A 13,882-nucleotide genomic window follows, 5' to 3' on the forward strand; every position below is an offset into this window, starting at 1 on the left:
AATGTAAATATTTAGGCATTCTTATGTCAATCCAGTAGGACTAACACTTACTCAAAATGGATTTGGAATAAAGTTCTTGGAAGGAACATACCTCAGAACTTGACATCTCTCAAAAGTTCACAAGGGAAAGTTGGAAGGATCATAACAAAAAAGAGATTAGGGAGACAAGCCAGTGTGGTGTATGCCTGCCAAGGGCTACAGATTTGATTTCCAATGGCTCTGCCAATATTTGGGGAGTTGGAGCTGGCTGTTCTGTTTAAATAGAAAGAAATAAATAGAAGCTGACATGGAGCTCAAACTAGGCAAAAAGAGTGAGGGGCCAGTTTTCCTCTCTGTTCTGGTAGAGGAGCTAGCATCTCAGACCTGTCTAGAATCTTGTGTCAAAAGACATTTTAATGTATTATCCAGAATAAATTTTAGGAGCTATTGGTTCCTGAATGTAAGATGCCTTTGCAGAATGACCTGTATAGCTCTTTCCCTGGCTTTGGGGGATTTCTTTTGGAAACTGGAGCCACAGTCTTAACACATAGAAAGAAGTCCTGGGTTGGTGTGGGAACATTAGGGCTGTTTCCTTTAGCAGTCTCATTTGCTAAACAACAAGATCTTTATATTTGAAATCTGCCAATCAATATAATGTGTGGTAAAAAAGACAGTATAGAAGGCTAGTTATAGTTCCCAAAATACCAGGCATAGCAGAATACGAGAGGACAATCTAGGTCACTAGGACAATCCAGGAATCAAAAGCCTTAAAGGCTAGAAAGTGTGGCCTCTATCTGTTCTAAAAGTTTCTTTTTAGTTCTTTTGGAATTACATGTACACAATGCTCCTTTTTGTTTCCCTTATACTATAGCTATCCCTTCCTGGAAGTCTGCCCTAGATCTTGGGGCCTCACCCTGTCCTCTTCCCCACTGGCAGCCATACCTTCCCCATTCCTGGGCATAAGCAATCATACACACTGACACAAATTCAATCTTGACCTCACATAATTGAATTCCCAGTAGATCTTAAATAAACTCTTTGAGGTCAGGGACTGTTTGATCTTATCTTTATATTGACAAGACCTTGCACGGCGCCTACCTGAGGAGAATCACTTTAAAAATGCTTGTGCCAATAACAGCCATGGGGAAAATGCTATTAATCACTAATAATTACAGAAATCACATTAAAACAGCTCTGAAATTCCACCTCATGCCCATAAAATGAATGAAGTTGACCAAAAAGGAAAATGAGAAATGCTGGAGGAACTGGGGGAAAACAGGAATTTTAGTGAACTAGGATTGTGAACTGGTTCAGTTGTATGGAAAAATCAGTTTAGAACTCTGCCCCCAAAGCTATTAAACCCTACATATCCTTTGACCCAGTGACGTTCCTAAAAAGTCTACACCCCAAAGAGATCAAAGAAAGAAGAAAGGAACCCAGGTGTATGAAAATATTTAAGGCACTTCTTTTTGCAAAGAATTTGAAACTGAGGGAATGCCCATCAGTTGGGGCATGGCTAAACAAGTTATGGTACTTGAATGTGATGGAATACTATTACACTGTAGGAAAAGAAAGGAATGGTTTTAGAGAAACCTAGGAAGACTTATATTAACTGATGCGGGCGAGCAGATCCAGGAAAATGATTTCTATAACAAAAATATTATAAAGATAACAACTTTGAAATAATTAAGAAATCTGATAAGCTGTAATTCCAGAGGAAATGGTGAAGCTTGCTACCCACCTCCAGATAGAGAGGTGACGGACTCATGTATGTGTGTGTATATATATGTGTGTGTGTATATGTACATACGTATGTGTACTTATGTATATATGAAATCAATTTGAGACTAATGTTTGTAGTAACAAGAAGAGATAGGGCCTTGTGGTATTAAGAGGGAGAATAATACTTAGGAGTAAAAAGTCTCAAACAGGACAAAACTTTGAGTTTAAGCCCACTATTTTTAGATACTATGATGAACGGGAGAAAATTTGCCCTGGTTCGTGAGAATGTTTATGTACAGGCATATCTGGGAGATAATGCAAGTTCCGTTCCAGACCACCACAATAAAGTGAATATTGCAATAAAGAGTCACATGAATTTTGGGGTTTCCAGTGCATATAAAATTTATGTTTACATTACACTGTAGTCTATTAAGTATGCGATAGTATTATGCCTAAAATACTTTATTGCTAAAAAATGCCAACTATCTTCTGAGCCTTCAGCAAGTCATAATCTTTTTGCTGCTGGAGAGTCTTGCCTTGATGTTGATGGCTGATGACTACTCAGGGTGGTGGTTGCTGAAAGTTGAGTGGCTGTGGCAATTTCTTAAAATAATGCAACAATAAAGTTTGTTACATCAATAAACTCTTGCTTTCACTTGAACACTTAGAGGCCATTGTAGGTTTTTTAACTGGCCTAATTTCAATATTTGTTGTGTCTCAGGAAATAAGGAGGCTGGAGGAGAGAGACAGAGACAAAGAGAGAGACAGAGACAGAGAAAACAGCTAGTTGGTAGAGCAGTCAGAGCATGCACATTATTCACTTCACTTGGCCCTCTTACATGGGTGCTTTTTGCAGCACCCTAAAACAATTACAAGAGTAACGTTAAAGATCGATGATCACAGATCACCATAACTGATATAATAATGAAAACATTTGAAATATTGTAAGAATTACCAAAAGGTGACACAGAGACATGACGTGAGCTCATACTGTTGGAAAAAATGGCACAGATTTGCTCAATGCAGAGTTGCCACAAACCTTCAATTTGTAAAAAATGCAGTTTGTGAAGTATAACAAAGCAAAGTGCAATAAACCAAACTATGTCTGTACATTGGTTCCTGCTATAATTTCTCATTGTAAGAACTAATTGATGTTAATTAGTTATCAAGGAAATCTGGGAGATATCAACGGGTTAAATGATATTGGGCAGTAACCATTGGAGATACTGATGGGAACACAGCAGATTGGAGGCTCAGGCTGACAGTATTAGAACCCTGCTGCCTCTTAGGTGTACCCTTAGATCACTGAGAAGGAGATTTAGCTAGCAAAATTCTGAGGACCCTACCCTGCCTCTATTAGTGTGCGTTTGTGTGTGTGTGTGTGTGTGTGTGTGTGTGTGTGTGTGTGTGAGAGAGAGAGAGAGAGAGAGAGAGACAGAGACAGAGACAGAGAGAGACAGAGACAGAGAGAGACAGAGAGAGATAGAGACAAAGAGAGAGACAGAGACAGAGAAACAGAGATGGAGACAGAGACAGAGAGAGATAGAGAGAGATTTGGGAGAGTAAGCCCAGAGTCTCATTACAGTAAGATATATGAGTATGATATTTTAATATTATAAATGAAGCAACTTATTTGGTTTGTCAGGTCATAGTCATAACTTCCCCAGTAACTTGCACCTGGCACACCTGTGTGGTTGTGCCCACAGTCTGTCATTCCTAACCCCTAGATCTCAGTTTGAGATTGAGGTAATCTTGTTGCTCTGCATCTCTATGTTTATAAGGATATAGCCATGGGATAATGGCTGTCCAGCCAGGATGGCTGCCTGAAGGGAGACAGATGACCCAATTCTCACTTATATACTCTAGCAAAAACCTGAAATTCACACCAGATCAAATAACGATGAAGAAATCCAATGAGAAATTACAGTAAATGACTTCTTCCAGCCCATAACTGGACAAAGAGTCAGCCAGAAGACCCTTTGCAATAGGAATTTGCCAGGTCAAAATTGGTCAAATACAAAGTCAGTAGCTTCCCAGAATGACCAGATGCATCAGACAAACGTAGCTCACAAGGCTGTGTCAAAGGATAGGAAGAATGGAGGGCTTCCCCAAGAAAGCCTTAGCATGGTCAGAAAGCCTCAGGGTCTGGGAGAATCTATAGTGGAGACCCTAAAAGCCACTAGAAGAAGAAGCAACCAGTGTGACTCTAATAGCACTTAGGCAAGCCCAGGAATTCTGAGATCCCTGTCACTCCATCCTGAGATACCACAAAAATCCAGTAGGGTCTAACCCTAAGAGATGGGGATCAGCACAGGAACCCAGGTGAGCTAGAATGAGGCCAGTATAGATGAACAAGGGTCACTTTAGAACCTTAGTGTGTTCAATGTGTATTGAGGTAGTTAAAAAAGGAAAACAGACAATCTGGAGGTGGATTGGGTCTATTCTGAGGGCTTAAAGGGGGGAAATATAAGGGAGAATAAAAGCACTATGCTAGTGTAGAATGGAAGAAGAAGGGGATAAAGCTTTCTACTTTTATAATTGGGATTCATGAGAAGACTATACTAACACAGAGGAAAGAGTCAGGGGAGCAAACACAGAATCAGAAAGATCTAAGTTCAAATGCAACCTTGCAGCAGTCACTTAACCTCCATTTGCCTCAGTTTCCCCATCTGTCAAATGGCAATAATGATAGCACCCACCTTGAAGGGTTGTCTTGAGGATCAAATGAGATAATGATTATAAAGCACTTAGTACAGTGACTGACGCCTAGTAAGGACGTATTGTCGTTATTAAATGATTAAAAGAGAGTTGGAAACAAACACACAACTTAGCATACAAGTTTATACTTAGTACAGTGACTGGCACCTAGTAAGGACGATACGAATGCTAGCTATTGTCATTATTAAATGATTAAAGGAGAGTTGGAAACACAAACACACAATTTAGCATAGCAGTATATCAGATTCAACATACAAACAACTGGAGTTAGGGTTGGAGGGGCTAAGAGGGGGCATGATACCTGAGAAGAGAATCTCAAATAAAACAAGTTTTATTATCTCGAAGTGGGGAATCAAAAGAAAAGAGAAAAATAAAACGTTTTTTTGTTTGTTTGTTTTTGTTTTTTTTTTTCCCCAGAAACAAATTCATGCTTTCTCCCCCACAGAAGAAGGCAGCAGGAAATGGGGCTAAAACAAGAAAGAATGTGGTATAAATTAGGGAAGGGAGGTGTATACATGAGGGTCCACATGGGTTTAGGTAGGATAGGGACCAGGGTAAGATTTAAGTTCAGAAGAGATAAAAAAACAAGGCCTGCCAGTGAAGAAAAGATTTAGCCAAATCAGAACCAGTTTCTGAAATGATAAATGACCAATTTGATTAATTATATTTTGCTCTTGCAATTCCATTTTTGGTGGGAAATAGAATAAGTTTGTGTCTAGAAAGGTTCTGGAAAAGAAGGTTGATAGAGAAGAGATTATAACAATTAGAAACTAAACGATTTCTCAGAATGAGAGAAGAGACAGGCTGCAATTATACCCTCTTCACATGCTCTGTTCATCTCAAAGCCTTGAACTCACTCAGCTAAATCCCACAGAGATCAAACAAACAGGCTTTTGTGCACTCTCAGCCAGTAAATACTGATGTACATACGTATGTGAAAGCTGTTTTGAATTATTCAATTTCAGTTCTTGCTAATGCAGAGCTGCTCTCTGAATGTGCTCAGAAGCCATTTGTCACATCAATTTTAGAACTGGCTCCTATGAGGGGAGTTTTCCCTAACATCTAGCTGAGTTTTCCTCAGTTCATCAACAGCAAATCAATTCCTTTTTATCCCACCCCAAATGACCCAAATGTTTTCATATTGCCTTAAAATATTTATCCTGGACTAGTTTCCCATCTTACTGGATTCATCTCATCTTGCTTCAAGCACAGAGTTTCCTTTGAAGTCAATAGTAAAACCACTCTCATGAAAAGCTCCATGGGAGCATGGAGGACAAGGAAGAACATTAATTTGATTTTTCCATCTTTGAGCAAAGTAATGATACCTTCAATTCTTTCCAACTTAACCCCAAGAAAGTTTTCTTAAGACCTTTATCCTTTGGGAATTTATGTAGTTCTATCTCTCAACTCTTGTTGTATGTATTGGGTCTAACTAATAAGAATCCACTATTTAATAAAAGAATGCACAATATGCTTTCACTGGTACTGATCCACACCAAGATACACCAGCTTCTGGTCATTTCTAACGGAGAGGCCCTGACTCACACTTTATAGCATATGGACATTTCCTTGATTATTTCCTATTTGCTTGTTGCATAATGATGAAAAGACTTTTGATTGGTTCCTGAGCTGAGAACTGAGTGTAGATTTAGGGAACTCTCTCTGTCTCTCTCACTCTCTGTCTCTCTCTGTCTCTCTTTGTCTCTCTCTCTCTTTCTCTGTCTCTCTCTCTCTGTCTCTATCTCTCTGTTTCTCTCTATCTCTCTGTCTCTCTTTATTGGTCTGTCTCTCTCTCTCTCCCTCCCCTTCTCCCTCACCACCATGGTGACTTTTGAGTGAGGAAGAAAAAATGTTATAGCTGTTTTATCTCCCTATTCAGCCTCCATATGGCCCTGAACACACGGCACATCACTTCTTTTGTTTGTTTGGGTTCATTATTTCCTGATTTTAGGTGAATGAGTACTAGAGATGGAACAAACCAGGTTATGATCTTGTAGTTCCCTTTAGTGACTGGAGCTCATAGAAACAGTAACCCAGTCTAGTGCAGAACTATCCCTGAGAAGCAACCTGCTTGACCTGGACCAGCAATAAATTGCCCTGGCAGCCAAGACGCCATGTTCAAGTAAGGGGAAAATGTGTCCATTGGCTTTTCCACATCCAGAATGAATGTGGTGAGGACTCCTAGGACCAGGAAGTATCTTTCTCCTTGAATTAATAGGAGTGGATGTTTTAAAGCGACCATTTTAATTTTGAGTCTCCTCTCCCCAGGGACAAAGTGGGTATATAGAAGGGATAATGTGGTCCTGGTTCAGAGGGAGATGGCTTTTGTACTTAAATCTTTACTATATCTTCTCAGTAAATATCCCTATATAAAAGCCAATCAGAATTTATTAGTTCATTGGTATTGGTAAGAAGTTGACTAAATATTGAGGAACATACCAGATAGGAGCTCATGGTATTTTGAACACACTTAACCCCTCAGTTTTACCCTTTACACCCTGCAGGAAGTAGTAGCCAGCCACCCCGTAGGGACCCAACCTGCCACTTTGAACAGGGATTGAGAGAATGAGCCCAGTGGCTACACTATGTATAAATATAACAGAATGTTAGTGCACATAAAATGTGATAAATATGAGGAGTTCATAGAAAATGGGAACATTTGTCTAAATTCGTGAAGCATGAAATGAGTAGCAGCAAAAGAACAAAACACCAAATGACTACAATAATATAAATGAAAAAAATCACTAAAAGGAAGTCAGACTCTGAAAAATTGAAAAACAGCGAAAGTTTTGGAGAAAAAGATAATTATATTTATATGTATATATATACACATATATGTATACACATACACACACACACACACGCACACACATATATATCTCCTTTCTTTTAACAGCAGAGAGGTAGGAAGCAAACCAGGACAGAACATTGTATACATTGTCAAACATAGTCAACATATCAGATGTTTCTGCTTAATTTGTTTGTTCACATGAAAAGTTCAATCTGGAGTGAGGGAGGGGGTTTCTGCCAGAATCACAGTGATGTAAACATAAAAGTTATCAGCAAAACATTGAAGCAAAAAAGAGGAGGAGGAGAAAAATGCACTGGGCTGAGTAGTATATCCCATTGAAATATTTATTATCTCTTTCCCTTGTGCCATAAAAATACAAAACAATTTTTTAAAACCTACAATAGAAACCAGTTGGAACTCATTTGTGCCCTGGTCCAGAGGTTGGCTCTTTCTGCTATATCATGCTTCTCTATATCAGTAAATCATCCCTATTCCTCCATCGTGACTAACGACAGGGAGGAGGCAGAAAGGGCACATACTTATTGCATGGAGAACAAAGAAGAAATGTTTTCATATAGCACCTTATTAGGTTCACACAACGGTAGGGATAGACAAGAAGAGGCAAATCCAGACACCAAGCTATAGAGTCCAAGAAGGCCAGGTATTTGTCTCATTTGTGCTATTTCTTGGCAGGGTCATTGAAGGAGTCTGGGATCAGAAGGAAGCAAATAAGCTTATTATATGCCAAGCATTGTGATATGTGCTTTAATAAATATTATTTCATTTGACCTCATTTGATTATTGAAGGACTATATTTGTGCTCTGGACTCCCCCAGGTCATCACTTTACTGTTAAATGTATGTCAAAGTTGTTCTCCCTAGTTAACTTTGCCCCTGACTCACCTTTTCACCAGATTACTCAAGCCAATGTGATAAAATTTCAGGAAAAAGAGAGCTTTTTCTTTGCAGCTCTCCCGGCTCTCATTCTAGTCACCACCATAAGAACAGATGACAACTGAACCATTTTGTGCTCTGCGTATGTGCCTTGTTATGGACTGGATTCATGTAGTTCCATTCCCCACTTTCTCTGCCTTCTGTGTCAGGAAGAAGGAAGCCAACTTATTTTTTTCAGAATAGCCCATGAAAAGCTATAAACATTTAACAGGTTTATAAATAGGATACATGCAACTTGGTAAATATTTCCTGGTTTTTTGAGTGACTGTCCCTTCTATCTCATCCCAGCTGGCTGTTCAAGCAATACGGTATGAAGAAAACAAGGAGCCAGGGAGGCTGGCTCTTGGTAATGCATCAGATGTTAAAACACTGAGAAGGTCAAAGCATTACAGTTTATTACTCTCGTGTTTCACCAGAGATATGAGGCATTAAAATTCTGCTATTGTGCCATATTCTTGTGACAGAGGTTGTAATGAGAAGGAGGGATCACACCAAGTGAACCTATTTAATGGTACTAGTAATAACAGGAGCAAGAAAAGGTACTGATACAACCAAGGTTTGCTTTTGTCTTAAAATGAGATTCATATGTTCTTTCTCCAATCCCAGAGTTTAAAACCATGTATCAAAGAAAGTAGCATTGTTCATCGATCTATTATGTCAAAATCTAAGGGATGCTCTGTAGTGGTGATTACTCAAATATCCAAATAGATCCATTATCTCATTGATCCACATATTGCAGCCTGAAACTTTACCATGCCTGCCTATCCTACACAGCTCTGGTCCGCGGACTCCCCACAAGGGATTAATCATTCTAGTAATAATAGCCAGGCTGACACAATAGAGAGAGTGCTAGAAGCATAGTCAGGAGAAATTGGATTCTTGCTTCTGATATTTACAAGGGGTCCGATGGTGGGCAGTATGACTCACTGGATAGTGAGCTGGCCTTGGAGCCAGCACAGCCTGGATCTACAGCCTGGGTAGGCGATTCTGTGTCATTCACTTAGTCTCATAGGTCTCTGAGACCCTAAGTCTATAAGTTAGAGAGATGGTCTTGATCTGCATTGGTAGATGTGGGAGTGGGGGCTCCCTATATCAATGAAATCGTAGGCCTCACTCCTATCCTTATCCTATGACTACAGGCAAGGCACTTAACCTCTCAGCTTTACTTTCCTCATTTACAAATTGGGAATAGTGATTCCTATAGCATTTACTTCTCCTGGCTGGTGAGATAAACAAACTAGAGGTATAGAAAATGTTTAGCAAGCTTAAGGGTGTTATATAAATGTCCACTTTTTGACCATATGCTAATGCCTATTTCTAATCTTTTGCTCAATTTTAAGCCATAAAACTCTCATAGAAGTAAAATCTATATCATATTGGCAAAAAGTAGGGACTCAGTTTCAGAGGTAAAATACCATGCAAATAGTTGAGGCAGCTAGGTAGTGCAGTGGATAGATCGTTGGGCTTCGATTCAAGAAGATCTGAGTTCAAATTTGACCACAGATGTTTACTAGCTGTGTGACTCTGGGGAAGTCATTTAACTTCTGTTTGCTTTAATTTCCTCAACTACAAAATGGGGATACTAACAGCACCCATTTATACCAAAGTCCTTGGCACATCGTAGGTGCTCTCTGAATGCTCAGTTCCTTATCCAGTTGAAAACAGCAGAAGATTTGGAGTTAGAGGATGTGTGTTTAAATTTCTAGCTCTATTACTTACTAGCCACATGACCCTGAGGAAGCCACCCAAACTCTCTTTCTTCAATAGCAACACTGGATAATAGATTTAGGGCTGGGAAGGATGTTAGGGATAATCTAGCCCAACTGAGGATGCTGAGGCCCATGAGAGGGTCAGTGAATTGACCATGGTTCCAGAGCTAGTCATTGGCAAGGTGAGGAAAGAAACCCAGATCCTCCAATTTTGAATTCAGCACTATTCATGCTGCATCACACTGTCTTCAGCTTCCTCATTTCCAAAAGAAGTGGGCTGAACTACATCAGTGGTTCTTAGCATTTTTTGTTCTACAAATCCCTTTCAACAACAACAGCAATGAAGACAACAGTAACAACAGTAATGAAATATGCTCTTTGAATCCCCAATTTAATATACTACTCATGATAGTCTTTTAGATTTATTCATTATGTTCTTATAACTACCATGACAATTTTTGCCAAAAATGCTCTGAATATATTGGAGGAATATGTACGTGTTTGTGTGTGTGTGTGTGTGTGTGTGTATAGGTATATATATATACCTACATATATATATATATATATATGCACACACATATACACATACGTGTAACATAACTAGGTAACTATTCTGTACTTAAGGTGATGTTGAAGAAATTTCTTAGTTCAGCCTCCTTTGACCATCATTGGGAGCCCTTAAGGGTAAGCAAACCACTAAATGGGAACCACTGAACTAGATTAACTCAACATTAAAATCCTTTCCATTTCTAAATACTGTAAAATACAACCACAATGAAACTCTTCCCATAAGGAAAATATTTCAAAGTTGTAGCCTATGACCTATTTATTTAATTACTTTTATGCTTTGGTCAATTTGTAATCTCCTTAATGTGGGTACTCCCTCAAACATAACAGATTGCAACCTATCCATGACCATCCATTCTAGGTAAATCTTTTACATGTTCTCTCATAAATCTCCTTTAAGAGGGCTGGCATCCTTTCTATAGATCTCTTGACATTACATAAGCATTAAGTGGCACACAATTTATCCATCTTTCATCTTTCACTCCTATGACCAGGCTTTATGACTCGCTTACCTCCTTTTCCAGTTCTACCTTTCCTTAATGATATTCTTTGAACCTACTAAATTAGGGCCACAATTGCTCAAAAGAGCTTGACAACTCAGGAAACACCAACTGTGTGAACACTGTCTATTTTCCAAAATATAATATTCTGTTGAATATAGAGCATAGAGTTAGTATGAATTGATGCTGTGGAAGAGCAATGAACTGAATGGGAGAGTGGGCTGGATTGTCCCAGAAAAATTGCACAAAAATTTTTAATGATCCCACACTTCTCCACGAAATGAAGGCCTGTCTTTCAAACATGAGTAGTCTTTTACTGATGCTTTATTGCTATGAATCACTGGACACTGACATCTCCAAAGAGCTAAAGTTGTGGGTTGGCCAAAGGGCAATAGAATGGTACATGGTGAGTAAGTAGGCTGTAGCACATTCTTGATAAACAACTATGAACCAAAACCAACATAAAGGTTATCATGTCCCATTTGTTTTAAGCAATATTTTGTATAAAAACTCATTACATAAAATAATTATTTATCTACTTGTAGTTCTTTGTAGCAGGCTTTAGAAGGTACCAAGTGGGCAGTTACCTTCTATCTATGGAGATGATGTTACTGAATATGCACCAGTAGGGTATGTGCTTGAGTTGTTTTCTGGTTGATGAGTTTGCACTGATGATAACTAATAATAATGATAATACCTAATATATATCTATATCTACATATAAAATCTCTCTGTCTATCTCTCTATCTATCTATCTATCATGTCTACTATGGGCCAGACACTCTGCTAAGAGCTTTCCCAATTATTATCTCATTTGATCCTTGCAACAACCCTAGGAGGTAGGTACTATTATTATCTCCATCTTATAGATGATGAAACTGAGGCAAATAGTGGTTAAGTGACTTGCCCAAGGTCACACACCTAATGAATGTCTGAGGTCAGATTTGAGTCGTCCTGATTCCAGGCCCAGCACTCCATCCACTGTGTCATCTATCCGTTGTTCCTTCTTATTATAAGGCAGAATGTGTGACCATAGAAAAAAATTAATTTTCTCATAAGGAAATAATAATTAGCTATAAAACGGCTTTATAACACGCTTTACATATGTTAGCTCTTTTGGTTTACACAACAATACTGTGAGGTAGGCAATGTAAGGAATAAGATCCAATGCTTTTTTCTCTCTGTCATAGAGATGACAGATATGACCTCGTATTCATTAATGCTACACTTGCCAAATGAACTAATGAGCATATAGGGCCTAAATATTTAAACACAGAACTATGCATGTGAATCTAAAGCTTTAAATTTGACTAACTACTACTTTTAACCCCATCTGAATATTTAAACTCTCTCAGGTAAGAGCTATAGATATGACTGATTGTATGCAAACTTGCCTATTCGGTCTATTATATCTAATGGCTGGCCTAAGACACCAGACCATACATCATCTTCACATATCATCTAGTCAACCACCAGGCCATCTCACCACCTGCCTGCCACCATGCAGGTACTTTCCACACTCCAATCCCTCTTCACCTCCCCAAAATAAAAACACCTCACTCTCTCCCCAGTCACCACTTTCCTATATGTGTCATTTTTCTCTATTAAAATGTTTCTTAACTGCAGAGACTCTCTTTGTCAAAACATGTGTATCCCATAAACATAGCACTGTGCTATGCACAAAAGTTGGCATTCAATAAGTGCCATTTCATTCATTTCTGTTCAATGCATGGCCTTTCTTTGGGACTATCTTAATAATGAGCTGTGATTCATCAGCTGGTCAACCTGACCAATTCTCTTTAATCAGATCTCTGCTCTGTGTCAAACACTGTGCAAGGTGATGTGGATGTAAAGAACAGAAAATCAAACAATCCTTGCTGTCATGCTGCTTTCTAGCCATCTTCAAGCTGACATGTTCCTGCACTGCAGCCTCTACCTCTGACCTACAGTCATGCACCTTGTCGATGCTCCAGCTTTTGTCCTAGGAATCTAAGTCACTTCCTGTAGACCCAGGCCCACTAGGCCATCTCCCACAACCCTTGCCCTTTCTTCCATAAACACACACTTTTCTTTCCATCTCTAACTCTGAGCATAGTAATAAAATCAATACCACCATTCCTGGAGAGGACATGTCCCTCAATTGTCCCATGGTTCTAGTCACTATCTCTCTTCTTTCCCTGTCTGAAACACTCCTCCCTGGCTACCACTCACCCATATATGTTGTCTTTCCCTTTCAGATGTAAGCTTCTTAAGGACAGAGACTGTCTTGCTTGTATTTATATCCCCAACAATCAAAATCAATAAACATTTATTAAATGCTTACTAACGTTCCAGGCACTGTGCTGAGTGCTGGGGATACAAAAAAGGAAAAAGACAGTTCCTGCCCTCAAGGAATTTACAGTCTAATTGGGGAGGAAACATGCAAGCAAATATATACAAAGGAAGATATGTATAAAATAAATAGGAGAAAATTAACAGATATAAGGCACTGAAATTAAGAGGGGTTGGGGAAAGCTTCCTGTAAAGGGTAGGATTTTAGTTGGGACTTAAAGGAAGCCAGAGAGGTTAGTAGTAGAAGCAGAAGATAGAGAGTTCCACGCACGAGAGATAGCCAGAGAAAATGCTTGGACTAGAGAGATGGAATATCTTGTTCATGGAATAGCCAGGAGGCCAGTGTCACTAGGTTGAAGAGTATGTGACAGGAAGTAACACCTAGCATATGGTAAGTGCTTCATAAATACTTTTTAATTTATATATTTATTCTTAAGGAGCTTACATTCTATCAGGGGAGACACGGACATTTACAAATATAAACATAACATATATACTGAATAAGCATAAAAATAAATAAGATATATAACTAAGTAGTAGGTAGTTACAGTAGAGGGGCATTAGAAAAGACAATATCAAAGGTGCTGTTTAAACTGAATCTTGAATGAAGTG

This window comes from Trichosurus vulpecula, chromosome 2, assembly GCF_011100635.1.
Source record: "Trichosurus vulpecula isolate mTriVul1 chromosome 2, mTriVul1.pri, whole genome shotgun sequence".
NCBI lineage: Eukaryota > Metazoa > Chordata > Mammalia > Diprotodontia > Phalangeridae > Trichosurus > Trichosurus vulpecula.